Genomic DNA, 13,524 nt, shown 5'->3' with positions numbered 1-13,524 from the left:
ATATTCTCTCTGTGAAATGTCTTTTCCCTGTTGATTTGTTAGGAGCTGGGGTTTTTTGTCTTCTTTTTTTTTAAGATATTTTGAACACTAATCTTTTGTTAAGTAAATGTATTGTCAACATCTCGCATTCTAAGGCTTGTCTTTCACTCTCTTAATCGTGTATTTTGATGAACAGAAGTACAGTATTTTTTTTAATTTGTTTATTTTTTAGTTTTGGCTGCGTTGGGTCTTCATTGCTGCGCATGGGCTTTCTCTAGTTGCAGCGAGCGGCGGCTACTCTTCGTTGCGGTGCATGGGCTTCTCATTGCCATTGCTTCACTTGTTGTGGAGCACAGGCTCTAGGCGCGCAGGCTTCAGTAGTTGTGGTGCACGGGCCTAGTTGCTCCATGGCATGTGGGATCTTCCTGGACCAGGGCTCGAACCCGTGTCCCCTGCGTTGACAGGCTGATTCTTAACCACTGCGCCAGCAGGGGAGCCGCGAATTACAATAGTTCTGAATTTTAATGTCCTAATTTATCAGCTTTTTAAATTTTATGGTTAGTGTTTTTTGTCCTGATTAAGAAATCTTTGCCTATAAGATTATGACAACATTCTCTTAAATTTTATTCTAGAATTCTATCTTCACATTTAGGTCTATGATCCATATGGAATTAATGTTCATGTATGATGTGAGATAAAAGTTCAGGTTCATTTTTTTCCATATAGATAAGCAATGGCTCCAGTATCATTTGCTGTAATGATCATCCTTTGCTCCTAATTTGCAGTGGTATCTTTGTCAGAAGTTAGATGACCATATATGTGTTGGTCTCTTTCTGTATTCTTTATTCTGTTCCATAAATCTATTTGTTTAATCTTAGGCCAATGCCACAGTCTCAATAAGGAGTAGTTAATAGTAAATCTTGCTATCTGGTATTTCAGGTGTTCCAAATATATTCTTCTTCCTCAAGATTGATCTGACTGACTACTCTAGGTCCTTTGCATTTCATCCTCATATTAATTTTATTTTTTAATTAATTTTATTGGAGTATAGTTGATTTACAATGTTCTGTTATTTTCTGCTGTACAGCAAAGTGAATCAGTTATACATATACATATATCCACTCTTTTTTAGATTCTTTTCCCATATAGGCCATTACAGAGTATTGAGTAGAGTTCCCTGTGCTATACAGTAGGTCCTTATTAGTTATCTATTTTATATATAGTAGTGTGTATATTTCAGTCCCAATCTCCTAATTCATCCCTCCCCCCCCTTACCCCCTGGTAACCATAAGTTTGTTTTATACATCTGTAACTCTTTTTGTCTTGTAGGTAAGTTCATTTGTACACTTTTTTTTAGCTTCCATATATAAGCAATATCATACGATATTTGTCTTTCTCTGTCTGGCTTATTTCACTCAGTATGACAATCTTTAGGTCCATCCATGTTGCTGCAAATGGCATTATTTCATTTTTTATGACCGAGTAATATTCCAGTGTGTGTGTGTGTGTGTGTGTGTGTGTGTGTGTGTGTGTGTGTGTATCCATATATATATATATGTATATATATACCACATCTTCTTTTTCCATTCCTCTGTTGATGGACATTTAGGTTGCTTCCATGTCCTGGCTGTTGTAAATAGTGCTGCAATAAACATTGGGGTGCATGTATCTTTTTGAATTATGGTTTTCTCTGGATATATGCCCAGGAGTGAGATTGTTGGATCATATGGTAGCTCTGTTTTCAGTTTTGTAAGGAACCTCTATACTGTACCAACTTACATTCCCATCAACAGTGTAGAAGGGTTCCTTTTTCTCTGCACCCTCTCCAGCATTTATTGTTAATAGATTTTTTGATGATGGCCATTCTGACAGGTGTGAGGTGACACCTCATTGTAGTTGTGATTTGCATTTCTCTAATAATTAGTCATGTTGAACATCTTTTCATGTGCCTCTTGGCCATCTGTATGTCTTCTTTGGAGAAATGTCTATTTAGATCTTCTGCCCATTTATTGATTGGGTTGTTTGTTTTGATTGGGTTGTTTGTTTTGTTTTGTTTTGTTTTTTTGATATTGAGCTGCATGAGCTGTTTGTATATTTTAGAGATGAATCCCTTGTTGGTCTCTTTGTCTGCAAATATTTTCTCCCATTCTGTGGGTTGTCTTTTCATTGTGTTTATATTTTCCTTTGCTGTGCAAAAGTTTTAAGTTTAATTAGATCCCATTTGTTTATGTTTGTTTTTATTTTCACTACTGTAGGAGGTGGATTAAAAAAGATCTTGCTGCGATTTCTTGTACCCCTTTCATTAGATTTATTCCCAAGTATTTGATTTTTATGCTATTGTAAATTATATTTTAATTTAATGTGCTAATTGTTTATTACTAATATAGGAAAGTACAATTAATTTTCATATATTGACCTTGTATCCAGCAATCTTGGTAAATTCACTAAGCAAATCTAATACTTTGATTAATGTTCTACATTTTTAGGTACACAGTCATGCCATTTGCAAATAATGGCTCTTCGACCTCTTCTTTTCCAATCTTTTTTTTTTAACGGTACACGGGCCTCTCACTGTTGTGGCCTCTCCCGTTGCGGAGCACAGGCTCCGGACGCGCAGGCTCAGCGGCCATGGCTCACGGGCCCAGCCGCTCCGCGCGGCATGTGGGATCCTCCCGGACCGGGGCACGAACCCGTGTCCCCTGCATCGGCAGGCAGACTCTCAACCACTGCGCCACCGGGGAAGCCCTTCTTTTCCAATCTTTAACCTTTATACCTTGTTTCTTTTTCTCACTTTATTGCACTAACTAGGATTTTCATTACAGTGTTAAATGGAAGTAGGGAGTGGACATCCTTGTCTTGTTCCCAAACTCAAGAAGGCAGAAAACATTCAAAATTTCACTCTTAAGTTAGTTGTAGGTTTGTTTTGTTTTGTGTTGTTTTGAGGTTGTTGTTGTTTTGTTTTGTTTTTAGGTATCCTTTATAAGATTAAGGAAGTTTCTTTCTATTCTTAGTTTGTTGAAGTTTTGTTATTTTTTTTAACATAAAGAGATGTCAAATGCTTTTTCTTTATCCACTAAAATTTTCTCTTTATTGTGTTAATGTGGTGAATTACATTGATTGACTTTTGAATGTTAAACCACCCTTGCATTTCTGAAATTAACTTCAATTTCTCATAATGTAGTAGAATTTTTAAATATTGCTGGGTTTCATTTGCTGATTTTTCTAAAGGATTTTTCCATCTGAGTTCATGGTAACTATTGGCCTATGATTTTCCTTTCTTGTAATGTCCTTATCAAGATTTCATATTAAGATTATGTTGATCTCGTAACGCAAGTTGGGGAGTGTTCCTTATTTCTCTGTTCCATGAAAGAGCTTATGTAGGACTGACACTATTTCTTCCTTAATTGTTTGGAGGAGTTTGCCAATGAAGGCCTACAGGCCTATAGTTTCCTGTGGGAAAACTTAAAATTTCAGATTGTTTCTTGAATAGATAAGGGACTGTTCAGAGTTCCTGTTTTTTCTAGTGGTAGGTTGTGTTTGTCTAGAAATTTACCCATCTCAGCAAAGTTGTCAAATTTATTGGCATAAAGCTGTTCCTAACATTACTCTATTATATTTATAATATCAGTAGGATTAGTAGTGATGCCCTGTCCTGATATTGGTAATTTGTGGGGGATTTTTCCCTTTTTTCTTGAAAAATCTTGCTAAGGATTTATCGATTTTATTAATCTTTTCAAACTTCAAACTTTTGCTTTAGTTGATTTTTTTCTATTGTTTGCCTCTTTTTCTTTCAATGATTCCCACTCTTAACTTTATTATTTCCTCTTTTTTTCTTACTTTAATTTTTTAATTTTCTTTTTTGAACTTCTTAAAGCAGAAACTTTTATCAATTTTAACTTTTCATTTCTAATGCATGTATTTAAAACTATATATTTTCCCCTACATGCTGCTTTACCTATATCCCATAAGTTTTAATAAAATTTTTATCAATCAGTTTAAAATATTTTCTAATTTCCATTTTATGTCTTGTTCATTCCATGATTATTTAAAAGTATGCTGTTTAACTTGCAAACATTTGGAGATTTTAAAATTATTTTTCCTCTGTTGATTTCTAGTTTAATTACACAGTGGTCAGAGAATATACTCCATATGATTTTTTTAAATTTATTTATTTATTATTTATTTTTGGCTGTGTTGGGTCTTTGTTGCTGCACACCGGCTTTCTCTAGTTGTGGCGAGCGGGGGCTACTCTTCATTGCAGTGTGCAGCTTCTCATTGCTGTGGCTTCTCTTGCTGTGGAACACAGGTTCTAGGCGCTCGGGCTTCAGTAGTTGTGGCACGTGGGCTCAGTAGTTGTGACACTCGGGCTCAGTAGTTGTGGCTCGCGGGCTGTAGAGCTAATGCTCAGCAGTTGTGGCACACAGGCTTAGTTGCTCCGCAGCATGTGGGATCTTCCCAGACCAGGGCTCGAACCCGTGTCCCCTGCATTGGCAGGTGGATTCTTAACTACTGCACCACCAGGGAAGTCCCCTCCATACGATTTTGATCCTTTGAAATTTATTGAGACTTGCTTTATGGCCTAGCATATGATCTGTTTGGATAAGTGTTCCATGTGTAGTTAAGAAGACAGCAGTTCTTGGGTATAGTGTTCTAAAAGTGTCAATTAGGTCAAGTTTGTTAATTGTGTTGTTCAAGTCTTCTATAGGCTCACTGAGTTGTTTCCTGCTTTTTGTGTTAGTTACTGAAAGAAAGCTTATAAATTTGTCTCTTTTTTCTTTAAGTTCTGTTATTAGGTACATACAAATTTAGGTTTGTTATGTCTTCCTTTTAAGTTGACTCTTTTTTTTTTGGCTGCACTGGGTCTTAGTTGTGGCGCACGGACCCTCTCGTTGAGGTGCACGAGCTCAGTAGTTGTGGCGCGTGGGCTTAGCTGCCCCGCAGCATGTGGGAACTAGTTCCCCGATCAGGGATTGAACCCACATCCCCTGCATTGGAAGGCGGGTTCTTTACCACTTCACCACCAGGGAAGTCCCTAAATTGACTCTTTATCGTTATGAAATGTCCTTGTTTATCTCTAGCAACTTTTCTTGCCATAAAGTCTCTTGAACTGATGTTACTGACTCTTTTGGTTAGTGTTTTCATGGTATATTTTTTCTATCTATATGCCATATAATTGGTATTTGATTTTTTTAATCAATTCTGACAATCTTTGCATTTTAATTGGAATGTTTAGTTTATTTACCTTTAATGTAATTAATAGAATTGGTTTCATTTACCATCGTGCTATTTGTTTTATATTTAATCCTTAAGTTCTTTTCTCTTTATTTCTCCTTTCCTGCCTTTCTTTTCTTTGTATTACTCAGTTTTTAAAAATATCCTCTGTTAGCATTTTTTGTTATTTATTCTTGTATTATTTTTCTAGTGGTTACCCCAAAGATTTCAAGGTATGCATCCTTGACTTATTATAATCTACTTTAAATTAATGCCTTTACCACTCCCCAAATAATACAAGAACTTTACAATTTAAATCTCTTTACCTTCTCCCATTCTTTATGCTACATATTATAACTCCCATAATCATTTTTTAAAAACAGTTGCTAGCAGGTAGATATGATATAATTTGAAATGTGAGTAAATAGAAGCCAAGAAGACAAATTCACTGTTGTGGAAATTAAAAGGAAGGGATAAAATCAAGAGAATTTTCAGAAAAACAAATTGTAAAACTCAGTGAGTGATCAAATATGAGGAGGGCAAAGGAAAGACAAGGCTTGAAAATGACTCAGGGTTATAACCTTGAGACTCAGGGTCTCAAGTGAATAGATACGGGAAGACTAGGACTGGGATTTTGGGGTGTGTATGGGAAGAGAAAACACTGAGCTCAAGTTTTGAAATGAATGTTATGTAAAATTGGGGTGTGAAAGATGAAGCAGAGGACCAGATTTGGAAATCATCTAAATATATAACAATTTTACTAGAACTTGCATGAGGAATGAGTTTATCAGGACACCAAATATAAAAGGAGGCATATTCATTCATTCATTCATTCATTCATTCATCAAACATTTATCAAGTGTCTACAATGTGCCTACATGTCCTAAGTGCTGAGGACATAACAGAGAACAAATCAAACAAAACCCCTGCCCTCCTGGAGCTGACATTCTAATGGGAATATAATGGATGATTAGTGGTTGGAGTTAAAAATACATCATTAATTGAGACAGAGGAGTATTCACTATATAAGCAGAATCTGTAAAGATGCTGTCCATGAAACCTAGGAGTTGAAGAAAAGCTTGAATAAGGCAGAAATACTGTACTTCAATGGCTCCCAAACTTTGCTGTACTTTAGAATTTCCTGGGGAGCTTTTAAAAATCCTAATGCCCAGGTCATACCCCATCCCTGTTACATCCGAATGCATGGGGGTAGGTGCCAGGCACGAGCATTTTTTAAAGATAGCCAGGTGATTCCAAATGCAGCGAAGTTTGGGAACCACTGTCATACTTCATCGAGTTTAATATGCTACGAATTGTAAGAAAGAGAAAATTCTGCCAATTAAACTCTGACAAAATGCTTAAGATACCATCAATGCAAGATGCATCTCAATTTCAGAGGTGTTATAATGGAACAATAATCAGCATCTTAGAATTGATGAGACTCTCTGGTCACAAGTGCATGGGCAGCCATGGAATGAGACCAATTGGATTTTCCCAGCAGTGCACATGACCTTAGAACAGAATGACTAGTTGGGTGTTGAATTCAGAACAGCACATGTTGTTCAAAATTTCAGTTCGTCTTGATAAATTAAACAAAGACGTTCCTGCTATTATGCCTCTTTCTAGGTTATCTCCCTTTTCCTCAGGGACCAGGAACTACGAAATCCTAGTATGCCCAGAACATGGACATTGGTTCCCAGAGATACTTCCTTAGTGCCAGCAATTCTCTTTGCAAAGACTGGGCCACTGGCAGACATACAAACAGATATTTTAAGCCTTTTAAAAAGCTTCTTAAACTAGCACCAACCCTGACACTTTATAAATGAGGAACTTCCAAGTTTCAGACTTCTAAATCAAATATTATCCTCAGACCAGCTTCCTATCAGTAAAGACAGCCAACCAGAGATGGTAAACCCACAGTCTGTCAAAACTTCAAACATAATCTGCCTTCCCCAGGATGAAATTGGTCAGAAGTCAGAGCATAAGGATCTTAGGATAAGTTTAAAAAACTATATTCCAAAGAGTTCATATAAACTTTCCTCAGTTTCTGCAACTGCATTCGTAGGACAGAAAGCAAGGACTTCTTCTAGGTCCCAGGAAACAGGTAGGGGCCAGGTTGGCATTTGTTTTTCACCTTAATCACTACACCCAGCAGTGCCCGACACACACACACACACAGACACACACACACACACACACACACACACACACACTCAGTTCAGTTTGCTGAATAGAACAGGTGATAAACAGAGCCTCTGCCCTCAAAGAGTTCAGAGTGGCAGAGAAATGAGTATACAGCATAATTCAACGCTGCCTGTCACATCAGCTTCTATCTGCAGGAACGAGCAGGCCCTCGGGCGTGAAAGCTGTTGGTAGAACCAGCCCTCCAAGTGCCTCAGGAGAGTGGGCACCCGCCTCATAACAATAACAGCTAACATTGTCAGAGTCCTTCCTGTGTGCCAGGCACTGCTGGGTGAGCTTTCTGTGTGTTTGTTCATTTAATTCTTCAACAGCACCTAAGCAATAGATTCTTTTATTATCTAATAACCCCATTTTTACAACTGGGTACAGAGAAGAGAAGGAACTTGCTCGAGGCAACACAGCTACCTCGAGGCAGGATTCAAACCTGGGCGGAGCCCTCGGCCACCTTAAGGTACTCCCTCCCCAACACGAGGGAGTACTTAACTGGATTTTCAAGGCCCCTCACATATCCAGCCTTGAGTTCTCACAATTAGAGTCACTTTTAAGGGTCAACTAGGGACAAATCCTGTACTGAATTAAGACATTATTACCTGGAAGGGATAAAAAACTTGCTAGCTAACCTCACTAGTCAGGGTAAGGGTATCAGTTCTGAGTGGCTATCAAAGCCCATTAAGAACCGTGTGTATCATTAAAACCAGGACCCTGGCAGTGATACCCAGCAGAGGGCAAGGAAGACCCTAAAACACTGGCACCCAAAGCTGGAGAAGCCTGATGCTGCAAAGAAGTGAGCCCCTGTCCAGGCCCTGAGAGCACCACAGCGGGGAAGCAGGAAGAACCACGTGGGCCTTGGCTGCAAGACGCATTAGGAAATAGACCAAGGAAACTGCCTGGCAAGCATTTGGGAACAGTCACCCCTGGGTGCCAGCCACATTCTGGGTGGAGTTGAGCCATCCACCCCAGTCCCAAGACAGATCTCTCTAGATGGAATGGTGTTAAAATGGAGCTCTGCTTTTGAATCAGTGTAAGAAATCAGGAATTTGCTTAATTATGGCTCCAGGAAATAGTATGAAATTAGTCCTGGCCACAGAGAAATCAGCATAGCTGTAACCTGCTAAGCCCCCAGGTGGCCCTTCTCTCTGCTAGGGAAGCCCTGGGCTCCTTCCTGTGTTGTTGGGTGTAACCCAGTGGATTCTGGCCAGTTGTGTTTGTACAGTTGACCCTTGAATAAGGGTTTGAACGGTGTGGGTACACTTATACACAGATTTTTTTCAATAAACACGTACTACAGTACTGCACGATCTGTGTTTGGTCGAATCCAGGGACCATAAAGTTATACACAGATTTTTGACTGCACAGAGGTCACTGCCCCAACCCCTGCGTTGTTCAAGGGTCAACAGAATTTGTGTCTTTGGAGATTTGGAAAGATGGTGGAAAACTCAGCTATCTTCATCCCCAACACATGACATGGCCGCCAGCAGGAAGTAGGATCTCAATAAATGATTCTTGGAAGAATGAGTGAGTGAAAGAACAGATGAATAAGGGTCAGCTGTATTCACACACACATATGTGTATACATACATGTGTGTATACGTGCATATAAATATATATTTGTATGGTTGTGTGTTTGTTTTTTAATGGTTATGTTAGAGTCTCAACTGTAGTTGAAATTCTCATCTAACCAGAGTGAATTTTTTAGGATCCAGGACATGGATTCCACACTTTTTGCTCCGTTGAGGTAGGAAGGTGATCCAGTAACCTTACAAATTCCACATCCAATAAAATGGACGAAGCTCAGCAGGCTAGCCAGCTTCTCGCATAACCAAGGGCTGAAAGGGCAGCACCTCAGTTATAGCTTACGCTTGTCTGGGCAGGAAGGGGGTTGTGCTGCCCCAGGAGGCCTTCTGACCCTCCAGGCACAGCTTTGTTCCTGGATCCAACCAGGTCAACCCTAGTGATTAAAGGGGTGGCAGGTGGTGCGGGCAGGTTGCCTTCACGTGCTGTAACTCTTTCTGTTTCCTGTGGGACACTTGCCAACTGTGGCTTTCAACACCCAGGAAACCTCTCCCTGGCTGGCAAGAATGCGGGGAGTTTTCATGGTAATTGCATTTCCTCCCCAAAAGGCCCTGCCCTTCGGAGTCTGGCCCCTGTGTTGCTACCCAGGTATTTCACAAACACCCACTGCCTGCCGGTGCTGAGTCATTCTCACCCTGCCCCTGCACACACACCTCTTGGCCCTGCCCACCGGTGTCCTCTTAGCTGTGACAGCCACACTAACTTCATTTCCCACATTTACAACCACAAGTTTCTTAGAAAAAATTTCCCTGACTGCCAAGATTCCACAGGTAACATGACAGTCTGATTCCACAGGTAACATTCTCACACTGTGCTAGCACCAGAGATCTGCACCTGGAGGAAAGAGAAATCTTGACATGGGTCTTAGCCAAGTAGAAAGCAGGTAACATATCTTCCAGGTAAGTACAAGATTACAGTAAGTCTCAGTCTGGCTTCTTTATTAGCTGGGATTAAATTTGGCTAAATATGAGGGAAAACCCCAATTGACAGTGACTTAAGCACACAAGGTTTTATTTTCTCAAATAAAAGAGGTAGGGAAATAAGCAGACAGAGCTGGCATGAAGCCCTTTCCAGCTTATGCCTCTGGGATGACCTTGATCCTCAGGTCTAAAAAGGCTGCCAAAGCTCCAGACATCATGATCCGGGCAGCGGCAGACTTCCCAGAAGTTGCACACGGTACTTTCATACGTATCTCACTGAGTAGCATTTGGTCATATATCCACATGCAGCTACAGCAGAGATCAAAGGCTGAAGGAAATATAGCCTTTATTCTGGGAATCCAGAATGTAGAACCGTTTATAAGACAACTCGCCTGATGTCTTCAGAGGTGACGGCTTTAGATTTAAAGACTAAAGAAACATACAGGTGAGCCTTGATTGACTCTAGAAGTTATTTTTAGGGCAATGGGAAAACTTGGAATATGGACTAAATGTTAGATGATATTAGGAAATCATGGCTGTTTTCTTAGGTAAGATCATAGAGTTATGTTTTCATAGGAACATATCCTCTTTTTTAGCAGATGCAGGCTATGAAGTACTTAGGAGTGAAGTGTCCTGACATCTACCATTTCCTTCAAAATGGTTCATCAAAATACTGTATATAAATAGATTAAAAAGATTGGTAAGAAAAGCATGGAAAAGATAGAAAGAATTAATGAGTCTAGGTGGAGGGGGGTATAGATGTTTGTTACACTATTTCAACTTTTCTTATGTCTAAATGTTTTATAATAAAAATTGGGGGAGAGTAATTCTCTATTTGGTTTGGCTGTTCCACGGTCTTTTTCACATAAGGTTGACTACCTCCTGATGAACAGGAATGCTGTTCCTGTCGGCACTCTGGAGCCAGTCAGGTTAGAGGGTCTGCGGGTAGTGGGTTGAATCCTGAGTCTTAGCCAGGGTGGATCTCAGAGTTTGTGGGTGTGGAGAGAGAAGATGGCATCTTGGCCCTCAACTTCTCCAAGGGTATCCCCTATCACCGAGATTGCAGCACAGCAGCAAGGATCCACAAGTCCCATCACCATCTGAGATAGAAAATGAATCCAAGACATCTTGTATAGCAGAGGGCTCAGTGGTATATCAGGATACTACTGGGTAGAGCAGAGCAAGTGCTAGACTTGAAATTAGGAGACTGTGTCCTCCCTCTGCCATTTCTGCCCATATCCTCTTGGGGCAGGCACTTAGCTTCAGTTTCCTCATCTGTAAAGTGCAGGTCATAACCTCTACCTCACCTACCTCACACAAAGCTGTCTGAAGATCAAAGAAGACGCTGTGTGATTTGCTGTAAATTTACCAATGTACAAGATAATTAGAAAGATGACCTTGCTTGTCTGAGAATTATTTCATCCTATTAGGCTGCCATGCAGTTACCACAGACACCAGGACCAAATGAACTTTTCAAAATTCTGCTCATGGTGGTTTAGAAATATCTCCACAAATTCTTTTGACATTCCTCCCTTCAAAAATGGAAACTAATTTCCCTCTCCTTGTACTGATATGTGTGCTGGACTTAGTGTCTTGCTTCTAACATAGAGTTGCCAGGTAAATTACATTATGCCCAATTAAATTTGGATTTCAGAAAAACAACAATTTTTTTTTTTTTTTTTTTTTTTTTTTTTTTTTTTTTTTTGCGGTACGCGGGCCTCTCACTGCCATGGCCTCTCCTGTTGCGGAGCACAGGCTCCGGACGCGCAGGCTCAGTGGCCATGGCTCACGGGCCCAGCCACTCCGCGGCATGTGGGATCTTCCCAGACCAGGGCATGAACCCGTGTCCCCTGCATCGGCAGGCGGACTCTCAACCAGTGCGCCACCAGGGAAGCCCAACAAGTAAATTTTTGTATAAGCATGTCCCAACTATTGCATGGGATGTACTTATACTTAAAAGCATATCCATTGTTTATCTGGAATTCAAATTTAATTGGGTATCCCGTTGTTTTTGTTTGTTTTACTAAAACTGGCAACTCTATTCTAATGAAGCGAATGAAAGTGACATAAGTAATGGTGTATGACCACCAAGACGAGGTCATAAAAGGCATCGGAGCTTCCACCTTGCTGTAGGTCACTGGCTCTGGAAGAAGCTGGGTGCCCTGGCATGAGGACACTCAGGCAGCCCTTCCTGCCAACGGCCAGCACCAGCTCCCAGGCCATCTTAGAAGTGGATGCCCCAGCCCCAGTGAAGCCTTAGATGACTGCAGCCCTGGCCAACCTCCTGGGAGACCCTGAGCCAGAACCACCAACTAATTTGCTCCTGAATTCCTGACCCGACACTGTGTGGAACAGTAAATGATCGTTGTTTCAAGCTGCTATGTTTTGGATCCTCAGGCTCAGCCCTGGCTGGCACTGTGGTCCCTACAGAATGTCCCCCACTTCTACGGGACTCTGAGCTTCGATCACTAGATCCCATTTGACCACCTTATTTCAGACCAATCAAGTGCCCAGGGCAAGTATCTATGAAAGCTTTTTTATAAAAAGTAATTGCACACAGGAAGTCTATGTTAAAAGAAGATGAACTTTTGAGGGAGAAGAGAAGGGAAAAGGGACTAATAATACTTGTCAGAGGTCCTGTAAGGACCTTTACCTTCATCAGAAGGAGATACTCAGGCCCTGGGGCCCAGTTCCGCTGATTCCCAGCTGCCTGGTTTGGGGAGGTTATTTAATCTCTCAAAGCCCTCATTTTATCTGTGAATACAAGCACAGTAATACCTATTTGCAGGACTTTTTTGATGATTAGAAACATTGAAAATATTGTTTATTAAGAGATTAGGATGTGCTGAGCCATATTGCCCTTAGTATTTAATCCTCAGAACAGCCCTTTGAGATGGGTCTGTCCTTCTCCCCATTTTACACATTAGGAGACTGAGGCCCACAAAAGCTACATGATGCCCACAGCAGGAGGAAAGACATGCATGGTCGCCTGAAACAACTGAGAATGGGTGAACCCAGGGAAAGCTACACCCCTTCTGTTGCCCTTCCCTGCGTTTTTTTGGTTTTTTTTTTTTTTACATTTATTTATTTATTTATTTGGCTGCGTCGGGTCTTAGTTGCGACACGCGGGATCTAGTTACCTGACCAGGGATCGAACCCGGGCCCCCTGCAGTGGGAGTGCAGAGTCTTAGCCACTGGACCACCAGGGAAGTCCCCCTGTGTCTTATTTGAAATCTCTTCTCTCTCTCTCCCAGATACACAAACACACACACACACACACAAATGGATGTGGCAATCACACTGGCTGCAGCCCAAAGTGGCTTGCTAAACCCACGATTCCTTTTTTCTTTTTCCACCAAGGAAGAGACATAATGGAAACTATCTCCAGTGAGAAAGTGGAGAAGGAACAAGTTTATTCCAGGGCAGTACTTGAAAATTCCCGCGTGGAGCAGCCTAAGAGGAAAGGGGCCTCTCTTACAAAGTTGTAGTGAAAGTATGAACTGAACAACCCCCTCTAATGGCAACCTGGCGGTAACTATCAACATTTTCAGTGCACGTAACCTTTGCCTGAGCGATACCATTTCTGGGAATCTATTCCACAGAAATTTTACTGGAAGAGCACAAAGATACATAAACCAAG

The sequence above is a fragment of the Stenella coeruleoalba genome (assembly GCF_951394435.1).
Source record: "Stenella coeruleoalba genome assembly, chromosome: 20".
Classification (NCBI taxonomy): Eukaryota; Metazoa; Chordata; class Mammalia; order Artiodactyla; family Delphinidae; genus Stenella; species Stenella coeruleoalba.
The sequence above is the reverse complement of the archived record's forward strand: the minus strand, read 5'-3'. Positions refer to the sequence as shown.